The 25,681-nt window shown below is 59.0% G+C and overlaps 1 protein-coding gene across 1 annotated transcript in view; it reads left to right on the forward strand.

The window, feature by feature from the left end:
• SORCS2 (sortilin related VPS10 domain containing receptor 2) overlaps nucleotides 1–25,681 on the forward strand; it is a 527,745-nt gene that overhangs the window by 219,699 nt on the left and 282,365 nt on the right.

Consider the following 25,681-nt stretch of genomic DNA (forward strand, 5'->3'; position numbering starts at 1 on the left):
TGTAATGTGAGGGAGCACGTCCACCTTTGAGGACACGGTTCCTGGGCCCCTCATTCGGGAACCTTCTATCAAGGCCAGGTGTGGGCAGGATGTCCTTACAGGCACTAAGTGCCCGATGAAAATACACACACGGTGGGCGGGGGGTTCATTCTCAGGCAGGATAGTGAGTGCTCGGCAGGTGCGCCCAGTTGCCTTGAGATGGAGCCTCCTGGTTGCCTGGGGACTCCCCGAGCCGCGGTGCCTTTGGCCGCCCCTCCGCACTGTCCCCTTCCCTCCCCCTCCAGAGCAGGCAGGGCTGGACGAGCGGCTGTGCCCCTTGGGTGGGCGTGAGCCGGCGCGGGCACGCCCGCTGGCCTCCCTGGGCTGGGCGCCCAGCTATGTGGGTCAGGCCCGGGGCCTGGGAGTGCAGCGGCCACGTGGGAGCAGGCGGGCGGGGCTGCCCCCCTGCTGGGGGGAGAGAGCATAAAAGACGGCACCCAGCTGGGGCCGTGGTGCGGGGCGGCCTAGCCCGGGATTGGCGCTCGTGCTGGCGCCCCGTTCTGCCCAGCTCTGGTGTCAATGGAGCGTCCGCTCCAGGGTAGAGGACGGGGGTGCAGGGCTGAAGCGAGCAGAAGCCGCCGGCCCGGCGCGCGTGCTTCCCACCCCCGCCCCCTCCATCTCCGTGCTCGGATGCCGGGCTCCCAGAGGCCGCATGGCTCTCACCTTTGCCCTCCTTGAGCCTAGCACAGGGCCCACCTCCTACGTTCTGTGTTTATTCATTGACTTTTACTTGCTTTAATTGTTATTGTGGCAACTTAGCCTCTAACAGAGAATTCCCCATTTTTTGAAATCTTTTATTATCTTTTATTAAGGACACACAGATCACTTAAAATGTTACATTAAAAAATATAAGAGGTTCCCATATACCCCACTCCCCACCGCCACACCCACGCCTCCCACATCAACAACTTCTTTCGTCATCCTGGTGCATTCATTGTGTTTAGTGAATACATCTTGGAGCACTGCTGCTTTGCGTGGATTTTGGTGTACATTGTAGTTTACACTCTCCCCTAGTCCAGTCAGTGGGCCATGGCAGGATATACCATGTCCAGCATCTGTCCCTGCAGTATCATTGAGGACAACTCCAAGTCCTGAAAATGCCCCCACACCACATCTCCTCTTTCCTCTCCCTGCCCTCAGCAGCTACCTTGGCCACCTTCTCCACATCAGAGCTACAATTTCTTCCATTACTAGTCACAGTAGTTCCATAGTAGAATACTAGTAAGTCCACTCTAATCCGTATTTTATTCCTCCATCCTGAGGACCCTGGGATGGCGATGTCCACTCTACCTCTTTAACCACATTCACATGTACAGGTCAGTGGTGTCAATTACATTTCCAATGTTGTGCTACCATCACTGCCATCCATCACCCCGAAAAGGAGCTCTGCGCCCATTAGGCACCTACTCGCCCTTTCCCCTCCCTTGGCCCCTGGGGCCTCTAATCTACTCTCTGTGTCTATGAATTTGCCTATTCTAGATATTGAGTAAGTGAAATCCTACAACACTCGGGCTTATCTCGCTCACATGACATCTTCAGTGTTCACCCGTGTTGTTGCGTGTCTCAGCCTTTCACCTCTTTTTATGGCTGAAGAGTATTTCAGTGCCCGTAGAAACCACCGTTCATACCTCTCAGTGGACACTTGGGCTGCTTCCCCCTTTGGCTGTTGTGTATGTGCCGCTGTGAACATGGGTGTAAAAATATCTGTCTGAGCCCCCCTGCTTTCAGTTCCTGTGGTCATATACCTAGAAGTGGGATTGCCAAGCCACAGAGTAGTTCTGTTGAGCTTTCCGAGGAATTGCCGACCTGTTTCCCATAGCCGCTGTGCCATTTTACATTCCCACCCACGACGAACAGGTGCTCCTAGCTCTCCACGTCCTCTCCGACACTGACACTGGTTATTTCTCATTTTTTACATAGTAGCCATTCTGGTTGGTGAAAGGCTATCTCATTATGATTTACATTTGCATCTCCCTAAGGCTGATGATATCCAGCATTTTTTCATAGACTTACTGGCCATTTGTATATCTTCTTTGGAGAAATGTCAGTTCAAGCCCTTTGTGCATTTTTTTACTGTATTAATTTTTTATTTTAAAAATGTATATGTGGGAAGTGGACATGGCTCAACTGATAGAGCATCTGCCTACCATATGGAGGGTCCAGGGTTCGATATCCAGGGCCTCCTGGCCCTTGTGGTGAGCTGGCCCATGTGCAGTGCTGCTGCACACGAAGAGTGACGTGCCACGCAAGGGGACCCCCGCATAGGGGAGCCCCACGTGCAAGGGGTGCGCCCTGCAAGGAGAGCCACCCCACGTGATAAAAGCACAGCCCGCCCAGGAGTGGTGCCGCACACACGGAGAGCTCATGCAGCAAGATGATGTAACAAAAAAGAGACGCAGTTTCCCAGTACCACCTGATAATGCAAGCAGACACTGAAGAACACACAGCAAATGGACAGAGAGAGCAGACAATGGGGGGAAGGGGAGAGAAATAAATAAAATAAATCTTAAAAAAGCAAAAACAAAAACTTATATGTGAGTCATTTCTTCTGGAGCTTCAAACTTCTCACTTTTTGTTGAGATATTCTGTATATACACAAAACGGCACAAATCCCCAGTGTTCAGCTCAAGGAAGTCTCACAAACTGAGCCGGCACCTGGCTCCAGAGCAGAGGAGGGGGAGATCCTGAAGCCCCCCCCTGCTTTCACACCCCCTGCCCCGGGGAGCACGACTCCAGCTCCTGAGAGCAGAGACACGCTCGGCGCTCTGGCCAGCGAGGGCTGTGAGCTCCCTCCAGCACTGCGGCGTGGAGCTGCAGGTCCGCACCCTCATTTCTCTGCAGGGTTGCGGGTGAATCGCCTTGGGGGAGCTCGCAGGTGTGTCTGTCTCTTCCACCCCAGGGGGCAGGTGGACGGTTTCCAGCTTGGAGCTGTCGTGGAAGCTGCTGCTCTGGACCTTTCTGTGCATATCTTGGGGTATACGAGTCTCCCCATCTCTGTGGGGTTGATTCTGAGGATTCCCTGGGCCAGAGTGTGCATATGTTGAGTAGATACTGACAGTTTCCCAAATCAGTGCTCCCTGAGCCCCCTCCCCCGGCAATGTGAGGGGTCCTGGTGGCTCCCCATCCTTCTTGTTTGGGGGGTTCCATTTTACTTTTTTTTAAAAAGATTTATTTTCATTTATTTCTCCCTCCCCCTCCCACCCCCCACCCCCCACCCCCCCCCCGTTTTCTGCTCTCTCTGTCCATTCACTATGCGTTCTTCTGTGTCTGCTTGTATTACCAGGCAGCACCGGGAAACTGCGTCTCTTTTTTGTTGCGTCATCTGCGTCAGCTCTCCATGTGTGCGGTGCCACTCCTGGGTGGGCTGCACTTTTTGCATGTGGGACAGCTGTCCTTGCGGGGTGCACTCCTTGCATGTGGGGCACCCCTATGTGGGGGTACCCCTGCGTGGCATGGCACTCCCTGTGTGCGGCAGCACTGTGCGTGGGTCAGCTCATCCACACGGGTCAGGAGGCCCTGGAGATCGAACCCTGGACCCTCCACACGGTAGGTGGACGCTCTATCAGTTGAGCCACGTCCGCTTCCCCCATTTTACTTTGATATAATTTCAAACTTCAGAATTAATTGCAAAATAGTACAAGGACCCCTTCACCCAGATACATTGGTGTCATTTGCTTTACCATTCCCTCCCTCCTTTCCTCCTTCCACCCCTCGCCCTTCTCTCCCTCTTCCCCCTCCCCCACCCCTCCCTCAACCCTCCCTCTGTCTCTCATCTATCTTTCTCATCCATCCATCCGACTATCTAACCATCTATATCATCCATCAATCTCTAACCCTCTATCTATCCATCTGTCTATCACCTATTAATCTATCTCTCTCTAACCCTCTATCTGTATATTTATCTCTCCATCCACACACGCACATTGACATATTATTTTTCATAACCCACTGAGAGCAGATTGGAGACATCGTGTCCTTTGTCCCCAGTTACTTCATGCACAATTCCTAAGAACAAGCCGAGCCAGTATGTAATCACAGCACATTTACCAAAGTCAAGGGCCATAACATTGACCCAACACCATTATCTCATCCGTAGCCCGTGTCCACTCTTCATCAGGGGTCCAAGGTGGGCCTTTGTTGGCATTTCTTTTCCAATCCAGGACCACCCATTGCACTTCGTCACTGCACAGCCACTTTTATGGTTTTCTGTTCACCACAGACTCATTTCCCCTGTGCGCGAGCCTTTCCCTCGGCGTCACGAGACCAGTCCGCGCAGCTGCAGGTCGTCCGCGCACACGCCTGCGGGTACTTTGAGGTGGGCGCCCCGCCACCTGTTCATCCGCCGTGGACTGGCCGTGGGGGCATCTCCAGTTCGGGATTATTCAAATGTCGCCGCTCTGCACGTTGTGACTGTCTCAGGAGACAGCCTCGCGCGTTTCTGTGGGGAGTGCTCCGTGGCGAGGGATTGCGGGTGGGTGGGCGCTGAGCAGGGCCTGCAAGCAGAGGCGCCAGCGCGGCTTCCAGACTCGTCCTACCAGTCTGCAGAGAGCTGGTTGCTACACACTGCTGTGATCCCAAACCTCCAGAGAAGACCGAGAAAGACCCAGCAAACCGCCAGGACCCCACACCCTGTCACCAATGCTAAACAGCATGTTCGAGAAACAAGTCCCATATGCTTGAAAAACGTTATCTGGATGCTGGATGCCATTCTCCTGCTTGCAGCTGTAGGCACTCTTGGCTCCCTGGTGTGGTGGTTGACCTTCTTCACTTCCCTGTTAGCTGGCCGGGGTAAGTCCAATAAACCAGAGGGTAGGAGTGGCAAGTCTGCTGAGGCTCAGGGCCCAGCTGGCACATGGACAGTCCAGAGATTCAAGTTTCCTGTTATACACCAACCCCAGTGCCAACCACAGGTTCAGTAAAAGTGAGAGAAGAGGCCTGTGTAGAAAGGTCACATCTGAGCCCAGCTCCACCACACTCAGAACACAAATTCCAAAGTAGGGCCCACTGACATGGCACTGAACTCCAGAGCCATCTGCCATGACCATAGGACCTGTGGGTCTCTGTAGCCCTCAGGAGAACCAGTACCTGGGGTTGTATCTACTTTGGCTGTCTCTGGGGTCCTGCTGAGACATAAGCACGACCCCTCTGATGACCTCCCAACTCTTTTTTGGAGACTCATAGCCATATAAACTCCTGTGTCCCAAGCCCCCTCTTGATATAGAGGTGGAGTGGACATCACCATCCCAGGGTCCACGGGATGGAGGAATAGAGTATGGACTAGAGTGGACTTAAGAACTATTGTGACTAGTAATGGAGGAAATTGTAGCATTGATGTGGTGGAAGTGGCCACAGTAGCTGCTGAGGGCAGGGAGAGGGAAGAAGGGATGTGATGTGGGGGCATTTTCAGGATTTGGAGTTGTCCTGGGTGGTGCTGCAGGGACAGATGCTGGACATTGTGTGTCCTGCCATGGCCCACTGGGTGGACTGGGGGAGAGTGTAAACTACAAAGTAAACCATTATCCATGCGGTGCAGCAGTGCTCCAAAATGTATTCACCAAATGCAATGAATGTGCCACGAAGATGAGAGGTTGTGGATGTGGGAGGAGTGGGGTGGGGAGTGGGGGGTATACAGGAACCTCTTGTATTTTTTAAGGTAACCTTTTTTTTGTGATGTGTATATCTTCAAAATACAATTTACAAAAATGATAGGGTGGGGGTGGGGAGCGGGGTATATGGAAACCTCATGTTCCTTTAATGTAAGTTTCCATGTGATCTATTAATTAACTTTCATTATAAAAATGTGTTTTAAAAAAAGGGTAGGTGGGCAGGGCAGGGCCACGGCCCGGGTGGGCGCGGGCTGGCCGGGGTGCAGGGGGCCAGCAGGCCGGGGGGCACGGCACGTGGGAAGAGCAGGTGACACCTCAGACCGGGCCTGCTCGCAGGCTTCTTGTGCTGCCTTTGACGGGGCCCAAGGGAGGGCTACGGAAATACCTTCTTGGTGAGGGCCGGGAAGAGGGGGCACCCCAGGGGAGGGGTGCGAGCGCAGCACCCCCTGGCCAGCGTCTCGGCCTCCCCCAGGGGAGCGCCTCTGCGGGAGAAGCCAGGGAGGGCCTGGCATGGGCAGGGGCGAGGCCTGCCGGGCCCGGAGCGTGGCATGGGCCGGGTAGCTCCCCGTGGGAGCAGCCAGGTGGGGTGACAGCAGCCAGGGAGCTGCGGGGGAGGCCGGGACGCATACCTGGGCCAGCAGGTGTGGGCAGGTGGGTGGACCGGGTGGAATGAAGGGCAGGTGGGTAGGATTCTCGACCAGCACTTCCATTCGGGGATTGCCGGCGTTGGAGGCTTGTGGGGACAGGATTTCGGCACCAAACCCGCCAGGTGAGAAGCAGACCAGCCCCGCCCGCCTCCTCCCCCAGGGCAGGTCACCCCTGACCTGGCCCCGACCCCTCCTGACCGAGAGGAAAGGGTCTCAGAGCCGCTTGCTCCCTGGGGGTGGTGGGGGGCGGCGTGCGGGTCATTGGCCCTTTCACAGGTGAGCCCCTCCTCCCTCCCCTGGGGCCCCTCGGGCGGCTCCCGCTCCAGGGAAAACTGCTTCGCCCTCCTGCTTGCGGCCTGGAGGGGGGCAGCCTTGAGGTGTGGGTTCCTGGTTTCCGTGACGACAGAGGGCCACCGGTGGAACTGCGGGGCGCAGGGCAGGCGCCCATATGTGCCGAATGAACAGCGAGTGGCGCAACTGGCCCTTGGGGGCCCTGGTGGCCTCCTGCTCTCCCTCCTCGGCCTGCGAGCCCGGGGCAGGGCGGCCTGCCCTGCGGGAGGAGCGCCCCGTGGTCGGCGAGCCCGCCCGGCCTCCGGCCCCTGCCCTGCCAGCGCCAGCAGCAGACCCAGGGCCTCGGTGCCTTGCCGGCCGACTGGGGCTGGCACTGCCTCCTGGGACCCCGAAGGCCCAGCCCCATTACCACCCACTTGACAGTTGTTTACCAGCAGCCCCATGCCGTTTGTAAAATCCTTCCTGGCGCAGTGTGAGTTTTTTTTTTGTTTTCTGTCTTTACTTTTTTTGTGTGTCTTTATTTGTTTTTTTAATGTTACATTCAAAAACTATGAGGTCCCCATATACCCCCCACCCCCCTCACCCCACTCCTCCCCCCATAACAACAACTTCCTCCATCATCATGAGACATTCATTGCACTTGGAGAATACATCTCTGAGCACCGCTGCACCACATGATCAGTGGTCCACACCATAGCCCACACTCTCCCCCAGTCCACCCAGTGGGCCATGGGAGGACACACAATGTCCGGTAAGTGTCCCTGCTACATTAAAAAATATGAGGTCCCCATATACCTCCCACCCCCCTCACCCCACTCCTCCCATAACAACAGCCTCCTCCATCATCGTGGGACATTCATTGCTCTTGGTTTTGATGATTGGAGCCTCAGCCCCCGGAGACACACAGGCCCGAGATGACAGGGTCCTTCTCCCCGAATCCTGACCCCCCCCAAAAACCGTGTGAAGCGCTAAGCCTCCCAACCCCGGGGGCACGAGACTGCGGGTATGTGAAGCCCCCTCTTGAGACCCCTGGGAAGGGTGGGGCTGGAGAACAGAGACGGAGGAGCCCTGGCCTTGGCCAGAGCCCAGGATGTTGGGGCCTGGCCACTGGGACCTCCGGGGCCAAAGCCTCTGGGTTGGAGGCAGGGCCGGAGGGCACTGGCTGGGTGGTCCTGGGCCGCCTCCCCCTAAGCCTGAGGTCCCGCCTGAGCGGTGTGCTGGCGGAAGGCGCCCCCGTGGCCCCACCACTGCCCCCTGGGCTCCTGGCAGCTGCTGCAGGGCGAGTTCCCCGCCCCACCCGCCCAGCGAGGCCACCTGTGGGCAGACACCTTGTGCAAGCCGGGAGGGCCGGAGCAGCCGGGAAGTAGGTTGTCTCGTCCCCCCGGGCAAAGGGCGCGAGCAGGCAGGTGGGGCTGCCAGAGGCCCCCGGTGGGTCTGAGGGGGGAACAGGCCAGCACCTCCAGTCTACCTGACTTGCCTGCAGGTGGCCAGTCCGTAGGGATTGAGCACCTGCTATGTGCCAGGTGCTGTGAAGGTGCTGGGGGGAGGCACATTGGCTCACAAGCCAGGCATGCCGTGGGCAGTGGGCACGACCGCCAGGCCCATGGCTCTGGCTCACAGAGTGGGGGGGGACGTGAGGAGGGAGGGGTATGAGGTGGCCACGAGGTGCCCACGTGGGGACGCCGTTTGGAGGGACAGTTGGGGGCTTGGTGGGGAGGTCCAGGGCCGAGGTGGCCTCTTGGGGGTACTTGAGGCTCCTGATTGAGGACGTCCGGGGACCCCAGGGATGGGGAGAGGAGGGGGCATGTGGCCTTGGGGCTGCTGGCTGTCGGGCCACACCCTTTCATCAGGGTCGTGCCCACCACCCACCTCTGTGGGGCTGATTCCGAGGATTCCCTGGCCCTGCGTGGCGTGGGATGGGGCGGGGGTCCCACCCCCTGCGGCTGAGACCCAGGCAGGAGGCAGGATGAGAAGACGGGACGGGGTGGCCCCTCCCTCAGTACCGCCTCGTTAGACAACCTGCCTCCACCTGGACCCCTGGGCAGCGTCCCCCGCCCCCTTTCATGTCAACTGAGCTTAAATATAGGCGTCGAAAGGTCCGAGACCTGGGGCTGGAGGGGAGGAACGGAGGAAGGCGACGAGGAGGCAGGGAAGAGGGGAGCTGAATTTGCGAGCAAAGCCCCCCCAGCGTGTGGTGTTGCAGCGAGCTGGTGGAAAGCAGGTACTCCCCCGGGAACGGTGGCATCGTGTTCAGCGTCCTGTGCACCCCAGGACCTCACCGCAGGGCCCTGCTTCTCCGGGCTGAGGGAACTGCAGGTGGTCTTGGGAACAGCAAGTTCCTCTCCAGCAGATTCAGCAGCCACTCTTGAGGGCTCTGCGGGGCGCTGGGAGATGGCTCCGGCTCACCCAGAGAGCTGGGAGGCCACTAGGACCCCCGTCTCCAGCCCGCCCCCTGAAGCACTGGGGGGCGAGCCCCTACTGTCTCGCTGGGCCACCCCTGCTCGGCACTCAGCTCGCCTCCCTGCTGGGGGCTGGGGTCCTGGCTGCCTGCCCCCCTGGGGAGACCACTGTCCCCTAAGCATGGCTATTTCCAACAGAGGGGCCCCCCAGTCCGGCACCACGAAGGGGAAATGCGCCTCTCAGTGAGGAGGTGATGTATTGTGAGTGCACAAGCAGGAACTGGGGGAGTCTTCCCCAAACCAGTTCAAAGTGAGGGTGGGACCTGGGGTTTTTACAGGCCAGGGAGGGGTGAGAGGAGAAAACGAGTTAAAAACGACCCAGTGATAGCGTGAGAGTGTCCAGGGTCCTGTGAGCAGGGGGCGTGCGATTTCCCCGTCCTGCTTCTTTCTTTTGTCCTGATCTCTGGTTCATCAGTCACGGTTTGGGTTTCGCCATGGTGCCTCCGATGCCAGTCTGTGGTTTTACTTATTTTATTCCTGATGTTCCTGTAAGCAGAGCTGGGAAGGGCTGGTTAACATCCTTCTGGGAACCGAGAACAAAGAGTAAACGATGAAGATGAGATTAATAGAAAACTATCTCAGTTATGTCTGGGAAGGTCCGGAGCTGCCCAGAGATGAAGAAATTTTTAATAAGCACATTTTTCCAGCGATTGCTACTAAGACACTTGGAATGCTGTTGGGGTACCTGAGGCTCAGCAAGAGGCAGGAGCCTGCCCGAGGTGGTGGCAGCTAATTGCAGGGCCCAGGGGCCCCTGACCTTGTGCTAGGGCTGCCTGGGTGGTCTGGCCCCCTGCCGCCCCCATCCGTCCAGGCGCTGCCCCTCTGGTATGGAGGAGCTGGGCCAGCCGGCTTCCTGCACGGCCGCAGCACGTGAACTGCTAGTAAAGGAGCATTCTAGAGAGACCTCCTACCGCCGAGTGGGTGCTGGGGTCACCTGTGTCATTCACTGTCATTCTCCTGGTGTCCCACGAGGAGGTGGGGGTGTGGCACAGACCCCTGGCCCTATCTGTGAAGGGGGGAGACTCCTACTGGATCCAGAAGGGAATTAAAGGGTAGGAGCGCTTTTGTGCGCCCCTGTTTGACTGATGGGGACCCAGGAATTGGGGAGCGTCTGAGCGCACATGAAATCTAGGCCACTGACATGTGACTCCGGGCCCTTTGCCATGCCTGGCCGCCTCCCGCCCTTTATTCCCGCCACCTGGTGATTTAGAGCTCATCTCCCACGCGGGTTGCAGCAGCCTCCCGGCGAAGGGCTGTGGAAGCAGCTGGTGCTTATCCAATGCCGAGGGGATTGCCTCTTCCCAGCTGGGGTGGGAAACGGGACGGGCAAGGGTGCCGTTGCAGCACTCACCTGACACTTATGGAGGGAATGAGATCGTTCCTGTTCTAAAAAGATCTTTCTGTCCTGGTGACAAAATTGTGGAAACTACGGAGAAGCTGAAGGAAGTGGGAAAGTCAACCCCCTCCCACCCAGAGAGAAAGCCCTCGCCACCCTGGAGCCTTCCTTCCCATCCTTAAACCCTTTCTTTTCACAGTTTCCTGGGCTTTCTCCCGCTCCCAGCCCCTGGCTTTGGGCCACTACCTGGGTAGCAGGTGGTTGGCGCAGGGAGCTGGTGGCCGTGCCCTGGAGGGGAGGACCGAGCACCTCCTGGGGCCGCATGGCTCAGCCCGGCCAGCCCCCTGCCCTGGCGCCCTCCCCTGCCCTCCCTGGAGAAGCCTTCTGGGTTCTCTGCGGGTGCCGACACCAGCCCGCGATCCTGTCCACCGGTGTTTGTGGATGTGCTACCTGGGCCAGGTGCTGTCCTGAGAGCGCCCAGGTGTGCTCTCATCCAGTTCTCACAGCTGCCCCAGGGGGAGAAGCATTTTACAGGTGAGACGCGGCCGCAGGTCATGGAGCCAGTGGCCGGTGGAGCCGTGATTGGGCCCCGGTGGCACCTCTGAATCCTCGCACACCGCGGTTCGGGCTCCCCGAGGGGCGTCCCCCCTGCACCCTGGGCTCCTTAGGTGCGGCAGCAGCCGGGGAAGCAGGGCTGATCCTTTCCCTGGGCCTGCCCAGGAGGGGGCCGGGATGGAGGGGCCCAGCCGCGGGTCTGCCGGCCACAGAGCCGAGTGTGTGTTCCGCAAGCTGAAATAGTTCGTCTTCCATCCTGTTCTTTCGACTTATTGTTTAACCCCGTTGTGGAAAGTGTTGTCTCCCTGGAGGAGTATATATACAATGAGGGATACAAACACACACGTATACGTGCACACAGAGAGAGAGCACGACACCCCCAGGCCACAAGTGCATCGGTTGGCGTGTTCGGGTCCTCCCGGCGCTGCTGCCATCAGGGACAGGACAGGAGCCGGGCTCTCTGCACCTGCCCATCGGAGATGGACCCAATACCGCAGAAGCAATGGTCGTGAGGAAGGGGTTCCGAGGTTGGGAGAGCTTCCTGGGAAGCGGGAAGGGCGCAGCCCGCTGGGACCCCCTCCGACAGCAGGCAGGTGTTAGCAGCCGGTGCGGGAGTTTCAGGCATCCTGGAGAAGTGGGAGCCGCAGTGGAGCCAGGCCTCCTCCTCCCGCCGCGCCGCCCCCACAGGGGCATGGCGCCCCGGGGCATGGCCGCCTTCTCCTGGGGCTGTCGTGGTCCCGCCGCGTGGCTCCGTGAGCTTGAAGCATACGCGGGTGGTCTCGGGCCGGTGGTCTCTTGGCAGCTGCTGTTCGGACTCATGCAGCGCTCACGCTCTGCTGATTGATGGCGTTCCACCGTCTCCTCTCTTGCGTCTACTTTCTCCCCAGTTTTTGCCATGGCGCTGCCCGTGCTGGGCACCCAGGCAGGGGAAAGTGGAGAGGCCTCAGGTGCGGGGCTTGGAACTGCTGGGGAGCCGGGAGCCCCCCGAGACACTGGGTGTGGCGGGCGTGCCCCAGGGCTGCCGGGCTGCAGGGCAGAGGGGAGGCTGCTCCTTCAGCTTTGCGCGGTAAAGGACGGTTTTGCTGGCTTCCCTCCCTCCCCCCTTGCCCTCCCTTCCTCTCTCTCTCCCTCCCTCCCTCCTCCCTTCCCTCCTTCCCCCTTGCCCTCCCGCAGCACCTCTGCTGAGGCAACCACCCAGTGTGGAATTCACCAGACCCGGATGCAAACCCTTGCCATCCACTTCCAGGTGACCTTGAACCCATCGCTGCGTGGCGCTGTGCCTGTCTCCCTGCCCTGATGCGGGGGCTCGTTTCTAAGGGCTCCGAGAGCTGGCACGTGCTCAGTAGGGTGCTGCGCACTGCGCCGTGGTGCCAGCCCGGGGCACTGGTCAGTAAATGCTCGCGTTCTCGTTTGTTCATTGGTTGATTCATTCATTTCTTCACTGAGCCTCTCGGCGTCTCCTGGGGTGGGCCGGGCACGGTGCCAGGCCCCCTGGAGCCTCCCCGCCCCCACGTCCTCCTCCTCAGCTGGGCCTGGGGGTCGGTTTCTCCTGAGGTAGATTTTGTGTTGCTTCCAGCGGTCTTGGGCCTGGAATTGTGCGTGTTTTCCAGGAATCCAATGGCCACCGCTCGGCAAAGACTCGCCGGGCAGGCGTTCCTCCACCCCTGGGGTCCTGAGGGAGCTGCCCCCTCTCCAGCCCAGGGAAGCTTACGAGAAAGGCACCTGGGGCCAGGCAAGAGGGGCAGGAGCTGGGGGAGACATCTGGAAAGCCTTGACCCTTGAAATTATTTAGGCCAATAGCGTTGGTTGTCCTTTTGCCTCCAACCAACAAAAGAACGTGCCCCGGGGGGTCGTGGCCATGCTGCATCGTTCCAGCTCACCGGGAGGACTCCTCGCATGCCCCCACACATGCCCGACCCTGTCTGGGCCTCAGTTTCCCTCTCTGCACCTGGCGGGCGGTCTTTGACTCAGGAGGCCGCTGCGGATTGGGGAATCACGGGTGGCACCCCCGCCGGTTGGCATGGACGACCTTGGCACCTGTCCCCAGCCCTTTCCAGGGACCTCAGGATTCCCCAGCAGTTGTTGGGACTTCGGGGAAGAGTGGGTGGCCCAGGGGTGGGGTGTGGGGTAGCGCCCCCTCTTCCTGCTTAAGGGCAGGCCTGGCTTCACCGTGACCTCACCCCTCGCTCTCCCACGCTCGGCCAGGGCTTCCCCCAACCGCGCCAGCCGCACGCGCTGAGTGCCCGCAGCCACCTGTCGCCCACCACTGTCCCACGTCCTTGGGGTCATAATGCAGCCACGCCTGCTTGGATTTCCCATGGTGATGTGTGCTCCGAGATGCGGCTCGGCCTGGTATGTGAGAGGTGCTCAGTGGCCAGCAGGTGAATGTGTGTATGAATGAGTGAGTGAATGAGTGAGAGAGTGAATGAGTAAGTGAATGAGTGAGTAAATGAGCCCATGAGTATGTGAGTGAATGAAGGAACAAGTAAACAAGTGAGTGAATGATGAGTAAATGAGTGGGTGAATGAGTTAATGAGTGAGTTTGTAAATGAGTGAATGAGTCAATGAATGAGTGAATAAATGAATGAGATAATGAATGAATGAATGAACAAGTGAGTGAAAGTGAATGAAAAGCAAATGAGTGAATGAGTGAGTAAATGGGAGTCAATGAGTATGTAAGTGAATGAAGGTAAAAGTGAACAAGTGAGTGGATGAATGAGTGAATGACTGAGTGGGTGAATGAGTTAATGAGTGAGTTCGTAAATGAATGAATGAGTCAACGAATGAGTAAATGAATGAGTGAGAGTGAACAAATGAATGAATGAACAAGTGAGCAAGTGAATGGTGTGTACATGAATGAAAAGCAAATGAGTGAATGAGTGTGAGTGAATGAGTGAGTGTCTGAGTGAGTGAATGAATATCGGAGTGAATGAGTGAGGGAGTGAATGAACACGTGGACAAGTGCGTGAGTGAGTGAAGTGACGGCAGCTCAGCAGCCCTGGTCCAGGAGTGCCGTGCTACCTGCAGTGCAGGCGCTCTGTTAGGGTCGGTGACGACATGGTGACAGCCGCTGAGCGTGGGAGACGGGAGGCTCCGTAAGCCACAGGACGTCCAAGCCCGCAGCCATTTCTCTAGTCGTTCATTTTCACCGTGTTTTACAAAAGTGCCTGTGCGCTGTGTGGGAAGAGCCAACACCCCGTGGACGCCGGTCCCGCGCAGGGAGCCTGGACGGCGGTGTGGGTGCACCCCTGCACCCAGGAGCGGGCTGGTCAGGGGTGCCGGGGCCCCGGGGCGGCTCTGAGAACAGAGGCTGGCGCGCTGGGGGCTCTGGGACCCCTGCGGGCACGTGCTGCTGGCCTGGGGGGCGCGCGGGGCTTCCGTGGTTAGCGAGCTGGATGGACAATGCCCGGGCCTTGTGCTCCCCGCACGGGAGGCCCCGCTGGAGAAGGGCTGGGCCGGCAGTCCGCACCAGGCAGGGCAGCAGGCGCAGGTGTCCGGCAGAAGCAGCAGCCAGGCCTGGCCAAGCCCTGGGCCCTGCACTCCCGCCCTGGGCTGCTTCCCCATCGGGGGGCAAGGGGCTGGTTTCCAGGCTCTACCCTCTCCACCCGTGACAGATGTCCCCTGGGCACTTCCTGTGTGCCGGCCCAGGGCTGGGCGCCGCGCACCCTCAGGTTCCGGGACTGGCTTGTGTTCCACCTCCTGTTTGGCTAAACCGGTTCCTCCAGCACCTCGGAATTGGGACGCAAAGGGCGTGTTCCAGGAGCCTCAAGGCCTCCTTGAGGGGCAGCAAAAGGAGCACATGCTCCATTTCTGGTTGGCTCCCCCAAAACAAAACATTTCAAAGGACACCCCCACCCCCGGATCCCCTGGGAGCCAGGTCCAAGTGGAGCTTGCTGTCCGTGCTGACCCAGAGCCTCAGCCTTGCTTGCGGACGGGCCATCGGGTTCGGGGTCCCCCTTCCATTCCTGCCTCCCCCGGGTGAGCTGGTCTCCCCTCTTGCCTCCCTCCAGGAGCCAGCGGCCGGGTGGAGGTGTGTGGGGGACAGGTAGGTGGGAGGTGGACACCAAGGCTGGGTCACCTGGGGGCCCATCCTCAGCCGCACAGCTGGGGACACTTCGGGCCTGGAAGGTAGGCTGGGGTGTCCCCTAAGGAGACCCGCCTGCGGTGAGGACCCGAGCAGAGGAGCCGCCCACGTGCAAGGCTGTGTGCCCTCCGGCAGGTGCTGCCACCTCTCTGAGCCTCTCCTTCCTCTCTCTTGCAGGAGTGGGGTGGAAGGAGCCCCCGCCAGCTCTAGCAGCCTGGCCCACCCTCCTGGAACAGGCCTCTCCCCCACTCCTCCCCCGCTTGGACCGGGCGCCCCTCAGCACCCCCTCCCCTGCCCCGTCCACAGGGTTCCTGCTCACCTGCTGGCCTGTCTCCTCCGCCCAGCTGCCCCCATCCCCGATGCTCCTGGGTCATCAAAGCCCCCTCCCCCGAGAGCTCTTGGCTGGGTCTGACATTGGCCCCAGCCCACCCACGACTTTACAGCCTCATTCTCTCCCCTCCACTCCCACCCCAGCTTCTCTGGCCACAGAGAGGCTGTCCCTTCTCTTTGCCCTGGATCTTTTCCTGAATGTCTCGCATGCCCCATGCCGCTGAGCCTGTGCTCCTGCTGTGCCCACCATCTGGAATGTTCTACACACCCATCCTCCTTGCCTGGAAAAAGCTAAATGCTTTTAAAGAATTGGCCCGAATGCTGCCCTTTCGCTAGCAGTTGGCTGCTTGGGTTTCTTGCTGATACCATGTAGAACTGGGAAGTCTCCTCATGGTCATCTCCTGATGCCCAGTGCCCAGCAAGAGCCCACTGCTGCAGGCAGCTCACAACAGGTTGGCTTGAAGGGAAGGCAATGCAGAACTTACAGAAATAAAGGACCCAGCTGGGCCCAGGGGACCCGCAGCTTCTGGGACTGAGAGCCTCGACCCTAGTTTCCATCTTGTATTTACTGGAAACTCCCGAGCAGCTGTTTGCTGTCAGAACTGCAACATCATCTACAATAATAGGGAACACTGCAACATCCACAATAAGGCAACATCTACAATAAGGCAACAGCTACAATAGAACAGATGAAACTTTTACAATAAGGAACAGGAAAGCCAGTTTCCCACAACAGCTTACCTGCTCCGTGCCTCAGTTTCCCCTTGTGTAAAGTGGGCTGCTAACAGGACCTACCTCACAGGATGCCATGTTTACCTATACGGCAGTCAGGCCCAGCGCCCGGCGCAGCGTAAGCTTAGACCCCTCTGGGGTCAGCTGCTCACTCATCTTGGCGAGGTGAATGAATGAAGGAATGAATGAGTGACTACATCAAGTTATGCGACTGAAACACTTCCCTTCTGCCCAGGGACATCTTAGATGCACCAAAGAGCTGGTCTTTGTTATGTATTCAGGGCAAGTGGAAATCTCCTTTGGTGTGCATTTTTTTTCCACGCTCTGTTTCCCACCCGTAAGCTTGTGGAGAAAAATAAAAAACCTTCCTTGGGAGGAGAGCAGCTTTGATAAGAAAGAAGAGCTCCGTGGCAGGGCCAGAAACTGGGGAAAATGAGAGTGTTTTCCCTCAGGAATGTGGTTTCTGGGACCAACAGCCCGTCTCCATCTGGGCCTGAAGGGGAAGGCGGAAAGGGAGGCTGCGCGGGCAGGCGCTCGGGCTTGCGTTTCTCGGAGCAGATGTGCCTGGGCTTGCTGCGTGGAGAAGCGCGCCCCACGCCCTGCCCGCCGCGCTTCCCCCTCCTGCCCCGCTCCGCGCACCCAGCCCTCCTGGCGGGTTCCGCCATCGCTGAACCTCCAGAAGCCTCGGGGAAAGGGGTGGGCTGTGGTCACCTGCGGCCCCCTGCCTTCCACCTTGGCAAGTGACCTTGGACAGGTCACCATGTTGCTCTGGATTTCACTTTACCCCCATCAGAGAATGCAGACTCCCCCAAATTTGCAGGGAGAGGTGAACAAGCAAATGCCAGAGTAAGGGGCCAAGTGCAGCGCTGGGCATTGCGTCCTCAAGACCATAAGCACGAGGGAAGCAGATTTGGCTCATTGGCTAGGGCGTCCACCTACCACGTGGGAGGTCCAGGGTTCAAACCCCGGGCTTCCTGACCCGTGTGGAGCTGGCCCATGCGCAGTGCTGATGTGCGCAAGGAGTGCCCTGCCACGCAAGGGTGTCCTGTGAGTAGGGGAGCCCCACGCACAAGGAGTGCACCCCACAAGGAAGCCGCCCAGTGCGAAAGAAAGTGCAGCCTGCCCAGGAATGGTGCCGCCCACACGGAGAGCTGACACAACAAGATGACGCAACAAAAAGAAACACAGATTCCCATGCCGCTGACAACAACAGAAGTGGACACAGAAGAACACACAGTGAGTGGACACAGAAAGCAGACAACTGGGGGGGAGGGGAGAGAAATAAATTTTAAAAAGTAAATAAATCTTTAAAAAGAGCATAAGCGCAAGGCGAGCGGGCTGTTTCCATCACTTCTGTGCCTTTGCGTCCCCAGGCCCTCGCGAGGCGCACAGCAAGTCCTCAGGGGAGGTGAGTTGACTGGCTAACCGACCGGTGCATAGTAGGTCCATAGGCCTGAACTCTGAGCTTCTCATCCATGTGCAGTGCAGCTTCAGTGCTGGGACTTTATTCCGGAAAGGACCCTCTGGCCTCTCTGTGGGGCCTGGAGGCAGAGGCCCAGGCGGGTAGGAGGGGACAGCAGCCCCGGACCCGAGTGGCTTTTAGCTGGAGCTGCGTGCCCCGTGGACACTGGGGGCCTGGCCCCCAGTGGGGACCTCAGTCGATGCATTGGCCTTTTGTGTCTCCACCTGCCCAGCTTTCTTTTTCTTTTTAATTTTTAAAATTTTTTAATTTTTAAAATTTATTTCTCTCCCCTTCCCCGTCCCGCCCCCCAGTTGTCTATTTTTTTTTTTAAAGATTTATTTATTTATTTATTTAATTCCCCTCCCCTCCCCCGGTTGTCTGTTTTCTGTGTCTTTTTGCTGCGTCTTGTTTCTTTGTCCGCTTCTGTTGTCGTCAGCGGCACAGGAAGTGTGGGCGGCGCCATTCCTCGGCAGGCTGCTCCCTCTTTCGCGCTGGGCGGCTCTCCTTATGGGTGCACTCCTTGCACGTGGGGCTCCCCTACGCGGGGGACACCTGTGTGGCACGGCACTCCTTGCGCGCATCAGCACTGCGCATGGGCCAGCTCCACACGGGTCAAGGAGGCCCGGGGCTTGAACCGCGGACCTCCCATGTGGTAGACAGACGCCCTAACCACTGGGCCAAAGTCCGTTTCCCCCAGTTGTCTATTTGCTGTGTGTTCTTCTGTGACCGCTTCTATCCTTATCAGTGGCACGGGGAATCTGTGTCTCTGTTTGTTGCATCATCTTGCTGCATCAGTTCTCCGTGTGTGTGGCGCCACTCCTGGGCGGGCTGCTCTTTCTTTCATGTGGGTGGCTCTCCTTACGGGGCGCACTCCTTGGGAGGGGGGCTCCCCTACGTGGGGGACACCCCTGTGTGGCAGGGCACTCCTTGTGCGCATCAGCACTGCACATGGGCCAGCTCCACACGGGTCAAGGAGGCCCGGGGTTTTGAACCGTGGACCTCCCATGTGGTAGGCGGACGCCCTAACCACTGGGCCAAGTCCGCTTCCCCAACCTGCCTGGCTTTCTTGGCCTCCGCAGCAGGAGTCAGGAAGGGAAACGAAGGTGCCAGCGCTTTTATTTTGGGCTGAGTCACAGGCTGGGGCTCTCCAGAGGGGGCCGGCAGGCAGCAGAGGGGGTTGCCGCCCTGGGACCCTGTGCTCCACCAGCCCTGAGAGGTCCCAGGGCCATGGCCCTCCAGCCTGCGGGCCCTGGGGGCATCTCAGAGAAGGGGACACCCCAAACAAACCTGTCCCCTGACCAGGGTGGGTCCCCCTCCAGGCAGGGCACCATGGGCTGCAGAGCAGTTCTGAGAAAAGTTTGAGGGAGAGGAGCTTATTCGAGAAAGAGAGAACGGCAGGTGCAAAAGCACAAGGACCTGCCGGTGTGCCGAGGGCGGGGGCATAGTGGGAGGCGAGGAGGCAGGGCTGGCAGGGAAGTTGAGGTCAGAGGTCAGAGGGTGCAGGGCCATGAATGACAAGCGAGGGGTGGTGCTTACTCCTATAGGTGCCGGGGAGACATTGACTGTTGTGGAGTGAGGGAGGGCTGCAACCTTGCGGCGCTGCGTGCTGGAGGCAGCTCCGGTCTTACACGTTAGCCCTGGCCGGCCTCCAGGAGCGCCCTCTTGAGTCCTTCGGGGCCCCCTGAGCCAAGGAAGAGGCCCAGAAGCCAGGTCGAATTCCTGCTCCCCCTTCCTTCCCCCTGTCCCCCACCCCCAAGCCCCACGACTTTGCTTTCATCTATTTCACTTTTTTTTTACACTTTTTAAATTAAAGTTAATAGATCACAAAGAATGTTACATTAAAAAACATAAAAAACATAAGAGGTTCCCATATACCCCACTCCCCACTCCCTCACCCCATCATTTTTGTAAAGTGTATTTTTTAAAAGATGTATTGTGCTTCCAGGGCAGGTTTTATTTTGGACAGAGGGTCCTGCTGCTTAAAAATTGTTAAAAAAACCTTTGGCTGATGTGGCATGATTTAATTTTCATTTCCTCCTCCAGAGCCTGGGCCTGAGAGCCTCAGAGAGCCCAGTGGAGCGGCTGCCAGGCTCCGCCGGGTCCAGGGAAGCTCGGGGGGCCGGGGAGGGAACAGCGGGCCCTGCCCGCAGGAGGCAGGGGGGCTTCTGGGTGGAGGCAGTGCTTAATCAGAGCCCTGGAGAGTGAGCAGGAGTTGGCCTTGGCATTGGGAAGCAGGAGGCGTGGCTGGCGCAGGGGCCCGGGGCCGGCCTGGTGGAGCGCAGGGTGCGAGTCGGGGTCCGTGGGCGTGCGGCGGGCGAGCCGTCTGGAGGCGCCTCCCTCCGGCCCCTGCTCCTGGGGCAGGCCCCGGGATGGCCGTGGTGCGGCCGCCGGGGCCCCCCGAGCCTCTGCCTCTGTCTCCTGAAGACGGGCGTCTCCCTTTGGTCAAAGTCAGAGCAGGCAGGGCCATGGTGGGGGCCCCCTGGAGCCCCCACCCCTCCCCAGGGCGCAGCCCCCCTGGACTCCCCTCCTCCTTCCCTGAGAAACCCTCCTGGCTGGAGACCCCGGGGTCAGGGGCTGGCGGCGCCAGGCCTGTGGTGTGTGCGCTCGCTCGGGTGAGCCCAGAGGCCCCGCCCCTCTGCTCTCGGCAGCACCCCTCTCTCCCTGCCCCCCACCAGAGCTAGGCACCCCCTCCCCAGCCGCGTCGCCCTTGTCTTCTTCGGCAGTTCAGAGCCCGAGCCGCTGGTTTCTCTAACGCCGTTCTTCACTAAAGCGAGAGCTGGGAGCCCCCAGTTCCGGAGACGCCTGTGGCTCCCACGGGCCGAGCCCCAGGCCGGGGGCCTGGCCAGTGCCGGTGGGCACAGCAGCTCCCTCGCAGCCGAGGCACGGCCAGGTGGCCTCGTGCCACCTTTCCAGGGGAGGAGCCGGAGACGCGGGTGCATGAGCTTCCCCTGCCCAGGTGCAAAGCGGGGGAGCGGCAGCTGGGAGCCCCGTGGCGCGTCTCACGGGCCATCCCACCCCTCTTCGTTAAGGCTCCTTCCAGACGGGGCCCGGCAGCCAGGCCTTGCCTGCCCTCTGCCGTGGTCAGCTGGCCACAGGGCAGCAGCCATCTCTCCGCAGGCAGGAGCACGTGTGCGTGTACACATATCCATTTTACTGCTGTGGAAGATGCCTGGTGCTCAGTGGACAACACTATTAAACACACACTGTTCTTTATCATAAATTCCGTGCTAATTTTGTCGACTTTGGCAGACTCCTGTATTTGTAGCCATCCTGTGGTTACAATTTAGCCATGATTTGGCAAATGAAGTTGCATCTGGATCGGCTGGCTCTTCCCCCAATCTATCTGTTATTACATCTGATATGTGAGTGACTGCAAATCGATTTCTCCCCTTCATAGGAAGTCTCTCCATTGAACGGAAACTTCTTTCAGCAGCAGCAGCATGCGTTCTGGAACTGCCTCCGTTTGTCGGGGATGTGAGCCACTTCCGATGAATTGGATAATAGTTTTCAAATAGTAGAACAGTACTTCCTCTCTTCTTGCTGTTCACAATGTAACAACTACAGACACAACACGCATTTCTGTTTCATCTGCATCACTGACATTTCCTCACCAGTTTCTTAAGTCTAGACAGTCAACACAGTACCAAGTCCAGCCCCGCTTTGTAGAGGTTGCAGGTTTTCTGTGGTGTAAATCCTCCCACTGCCGCTGACAGTGGGACGTCACTGAGCATGGAGCTGGGAAGAGACGGTAGTTCTACATTACGGGGAATCGCCACCGTGTAGACACGAGAGCTGTAAATAACCTCAAGAGCAGAGGAAACGGTAAAATAACTAGGGAGCGGTGAGTTTGAGCATGACTGTAGTTTCGAAGGTGATTTATGGAACTGTAAGTTTATAATTTGTTTTACTAGGGGTTGTGTTTGACACTCAGCTCTGGCAAGCCGGTTCCAGCAGGTTCCGCTGCCCGCCGCCCCTCACACCCTGTCCGTCCTTGTCTCTTAGCAAATCACCTGGCAGCTGCTTGTCAGTCTGTCTCCATCATCGGACTGTGAGCTCCTCCAGGGCAGGGACCGAGCCTGGCCCTTGCTCTCTGTCCATATCTGGAGAAGCCTAGGGGTATCGGTTATGTCGAGCGCCCCCTGTCCCCCGCCACCCCTCGTCACCTTGGCCGCACACGGCCCGCCCTGCACAGCCCCTGCTGTCGCCTCCACATCTCCATGTGGCACCTGATGCTTCTCCACGGAATGAAAGCAAGCCCCGGGCTTTCCCACCCGGGTAAGAACGAGCCTGGGAGAGTGGAAGCCCACCATTTAAAACATCTCTTAGAAGTAAAGTCCCTTTTGCCGGCTCGGGAGACTTTTTGCTTCTGATCCTTGCCCGCCTGGCAGGAGAGCCGAGCTGGCAGGTGTTGGCTCCTGCGCCTGAGGCTGGCAGAGGCTCTCTCTCCCACCCGGACCACAGAGCCGAGGAAGCTAAGGGAGTGTGCAGCCCAGAGCCGGGCGGGGCAGGCCCCAGGGGGACCCCCGTGGGGTGGGTCTGTGAGCGAGGAGGGTTAGGAGGTCGGGGGACGGCCTGGGCCAACCCAGAACATTCCGGTGCCCCTGCTTCCCAAGGCCGGGTGGGCGTGGGGCGTTCAGAGAGCTAGGCCTGGCCACAGGTTTGCAGCGGTCAGCCTGAGAGGCTGGACCTGAGGCCTGGATTTCCTGGGATGGACTCAAGCCTCTGGGGTGCCAGCCAACCGGGGGGTGGGGAAGGGTTGAGCGACACAGAGGGGCACTGAGGGGGAAGGGTGGCAGCTGATCAGAAACAACCGCTGGGGGCTTTGGGCCACAGGGACCCTGCACTGGGTGGAATGCCTAATAGAGGGTTCCCCAAAATAGTTTACTACTTGCCTGGCCCAAAGCGCTTGGAGCCCAGGGGTTCCCATTGGGTACCAAGGCTGCAGGCTGGCATCAGGGGCAGCAGGCACTCCCCAGCTTCGTGTCCCAGCCCAGGGCTGTCCAAGCTGTGAGAGCCAGGACCGTCTCTCCTGGGCAGCCCCACTGGGCTTCCCGGGACTCAGTGACCAGAACCACGTGGCTCACAGTACAGGAGGCCACCTCTGGCTGCCATGGCTGGAACCACTTGAGTCACGGTATAGGAGGCCACCTCTGGCTGCTGTGGCCAGAACAACGTGGCTCACAGTGTAGGAGGCCACCTCTGGCTGCCGTGGCTGGAACCACGTAGCTCCTGGTGCAGGAGGTCCCCTCCAGCTGCCATGGCTGGAATTGCATGGCTCCTGGTGCAGGAGGCCACCTTCAGCTGCTGTGGCCGGAACCACATGGCTTGTGGTACAGGAGGCCACCTTGGGCTGCCATGGCCAGAACCACATGGCTCACGATGCAGGAGGCCACCTCCGGCTGCCATGGCTGGAATCATGAGGCTCATGGTGCAGGAGGCCACCTCTGGCTGCCGTGGGTGGGACCACGTGGCGCGCAGTGCAGGAGGCCACCTCTGGTTGCCGTCCATGTGAGTGTTGAGGGGAAGGGCTTGGCCCAGGAGGGTGAGGACTGCGGCAGGTAGGCAGGTACGCCAGGTCTCATGGCTTCACCTTTGTGTCCAGAGCAAAGGAAGGCACGTGTGGCCTCACAGACACGAACAGGCAGAGACCCACCCAGATACTGTCTGGTGGCCTCGCTGGGCGCCGCCCTCAGGAACCAGCACGCCCTTAGCTCGCCAGCCGCGTCCACCCACCCCGGGCAGCCGGCCGCCAGAGGTGGGAGTGGAGGCTCCCGGAGGAAGGGTGAGCAGCAGTCGTTCCCATGGGAATTCTTCCCTGCCTGTGCGCTGCTGACTTCCTGCTCCCATGCTCCCGCGTGGTGGTCTCCACCGGCCGCTCCTGCACTCAGCAAAAGCGCTCCGAGCAGCTGTTGGGCCAGACACTGCGCCCGAGGCCTGCAGGCTGGAGGTGTCCTTCCTGTGACTCAGCCTGGCCTCCCTCCTGGACGTGCCCAGTGACGCCAGGGGCTGCTCGCCCGGCCCGCGGAAGGCCGGCCCACGCGTCCTGCGGGGTCAAGCACGGCCTTACGGTTGGCGGCGGGTGCCCAGTCCACGTGGTCGACGTTTAAGACAGCAGCCGCCCTGCAGTTCACCCGCACGGAACTTTCCAGTTATAAAGCAGCCCCGTGTCCGCTGTCCATTTTGGCTTGACGGCTGCCTTGGATGGGAAACACATCTGGATGCCTGTGTCCAGGAAGAGGGCTTCACCGGAGGCCCTTTCCCACGCCCAGCCTGGTGGCCGGCGCCGACGGGGGCTGCTTTCTTGGGCTCCTCTGTGCACTGGCCTCATTTAGCAGCAAGCGTCTTCTCCAGTCCCTCCACTCGTTCATTCACCCATTCATCGACCCACCTCGACTGTGGGTCTGCCGCGTGTGGCACTGGGAACTGGCTGGACGTGGGATTATCATGCCCATCTTCCAGAAGAGGAGACTGAGGCTCGGAGAGGCACATTGCCATGTCCGGGAAGGTCATGGGGTAGGCTTATGGGTCCGGGGTTTGTTCCCACTGCTGCGGCTGCACGACTCCTCTCCCCCAGAAGGCCCGCTCCCGCCTCCCTTCAGCCAGCTGGGAGAGGGGGCCTTCCGGGGGCTCCCGCAGCTGGGCTGGGGGTGACGCTTGGCCCTCTGTGTTGTGCTTGTGTTTGGAGGCCTGCTTCTCTACCTGCCCCATGAGGTATTCATTCTGGAGGCCCAACTGACTGATCTCGGGGTCCCCACTCCCCAGCATGGGGCGAGGCGAGCACTGACCAGCTCTGTCTCGAGGGGCCCTGACCTTCGGGGGGCTGTCCCGCGATGGAAAAGCAGCCTGAACATTTGGGTGGGGTACACTCAGGAGACCTGAATCTCTGGACAGTCCATGTGACGGCCAGGCCCTGAGCCTCAGCAGACCTGCAGCTCCTACCCTCTGGTTTATTGGACTTACCCCGGCCAGCTAACAGGGAGGTGAAGAAGGTCAACCCCCACACCAGGGAGCCAAGAGTGCCTACAGCTGCAAGCAGGAGGATTGCATCCAGCATCCTTGTGGAATCTAAACCCGCTCTTGATGTAGAGGGGGACTGGACATAGCCATCCCAGGCCCACAAATGGAGGAATATAGTGTGGATTAGAGTGGACTTACTGGTGTTCTGCTGGGGAACTATTGTGATTAGTAAGGGAAGAAATTATAGTAGTGATGTGGAGAGGGTGGTCACGATGGCTGCTGAGGGTAGGGAGAGGGAAGAAGAGATGTGATGTGGGAGCATTTTCAGGATTTGGAGTTGTCCTGGGTGGTGCTGCAGGGATGGATGCTGGATGCTGTGTGTCCTGCCGTGGCCCACTGGGTGGACTGGGGGGGAGTGTGGACTACAATGTGGACCACTGCCCATGTGCTGCAGCGGTGCTCCAGAAAGTATTCGCCAGGTGCAGTGGATGTGCCACAATGATGGAAGAGGTTGATGTGGGAGGGGTGGGGTGGGTCGGGTGGGGGGTATATGGGGACCTCATATTTTTTTAATGTAACGTTGAAAAGAAAATAAAGAAAAAAAATATTGAAAAAAAGAAAAAGAAAAGCAGCCTGAAGCTGGATGGCATTGAGTCCCTGGTAGAGCCTCTACTAATTTCAAATGACACGGAATGACCCGAGTGTTTTTCCCCACTGGGCTTCACTGAGCCTGGTGGCATAGCTTGTGGGCAGGGCCCTTGGCGGCCGTCTTCGGGCAGCTTGACCTCACGGTGAATTCCTGGCCTCCCAGTGGCATCCGAGTACACGGGAACAATCGCAGGATTGTTGGAATGACACGCGGGGAGTGGTGTCATCAAGATTTGGCAAGATTCGTTTCTTTCAAGTGGGAATTCGGTGGGAAACGTAATATGACTTGGCTGGCGGTTCAGATGGGGATTAACTCAATGTGTCCCGATCCCGGGGCTGCAGGGCGATCCCTCTCGGGTCCCCCGCAGCCTGCTGTTGCATTTTGACCTCTGGGGCTGTGACCCCACGGTGACCTCGCCGCCTTCCCCGAGGAGGCTCCTGATCGCTGGCGGCTCACGGCCACTTCATCCTTTGCATTTTCCTTGGGCCTTGAAAAAGGCTCCACGTATCAGTTCAGGATTTTATTTCTCTCCCC

Source organism: Dasypus novemcinctus, chromosome 1 (genome assembly GCF_030445035.2).
Source record: "Dasypus novemcinctus isolate mDasNov1 chromosome 1, mDasNov1.1.hap2, whole genome shotgun sequence".
Lineage (NCBI taxonomy): Eukaryota > Metazoa > Chordata > Mammalia > Cingulata > Dasypodidae > Dasypus > Dasypus novemcinctus.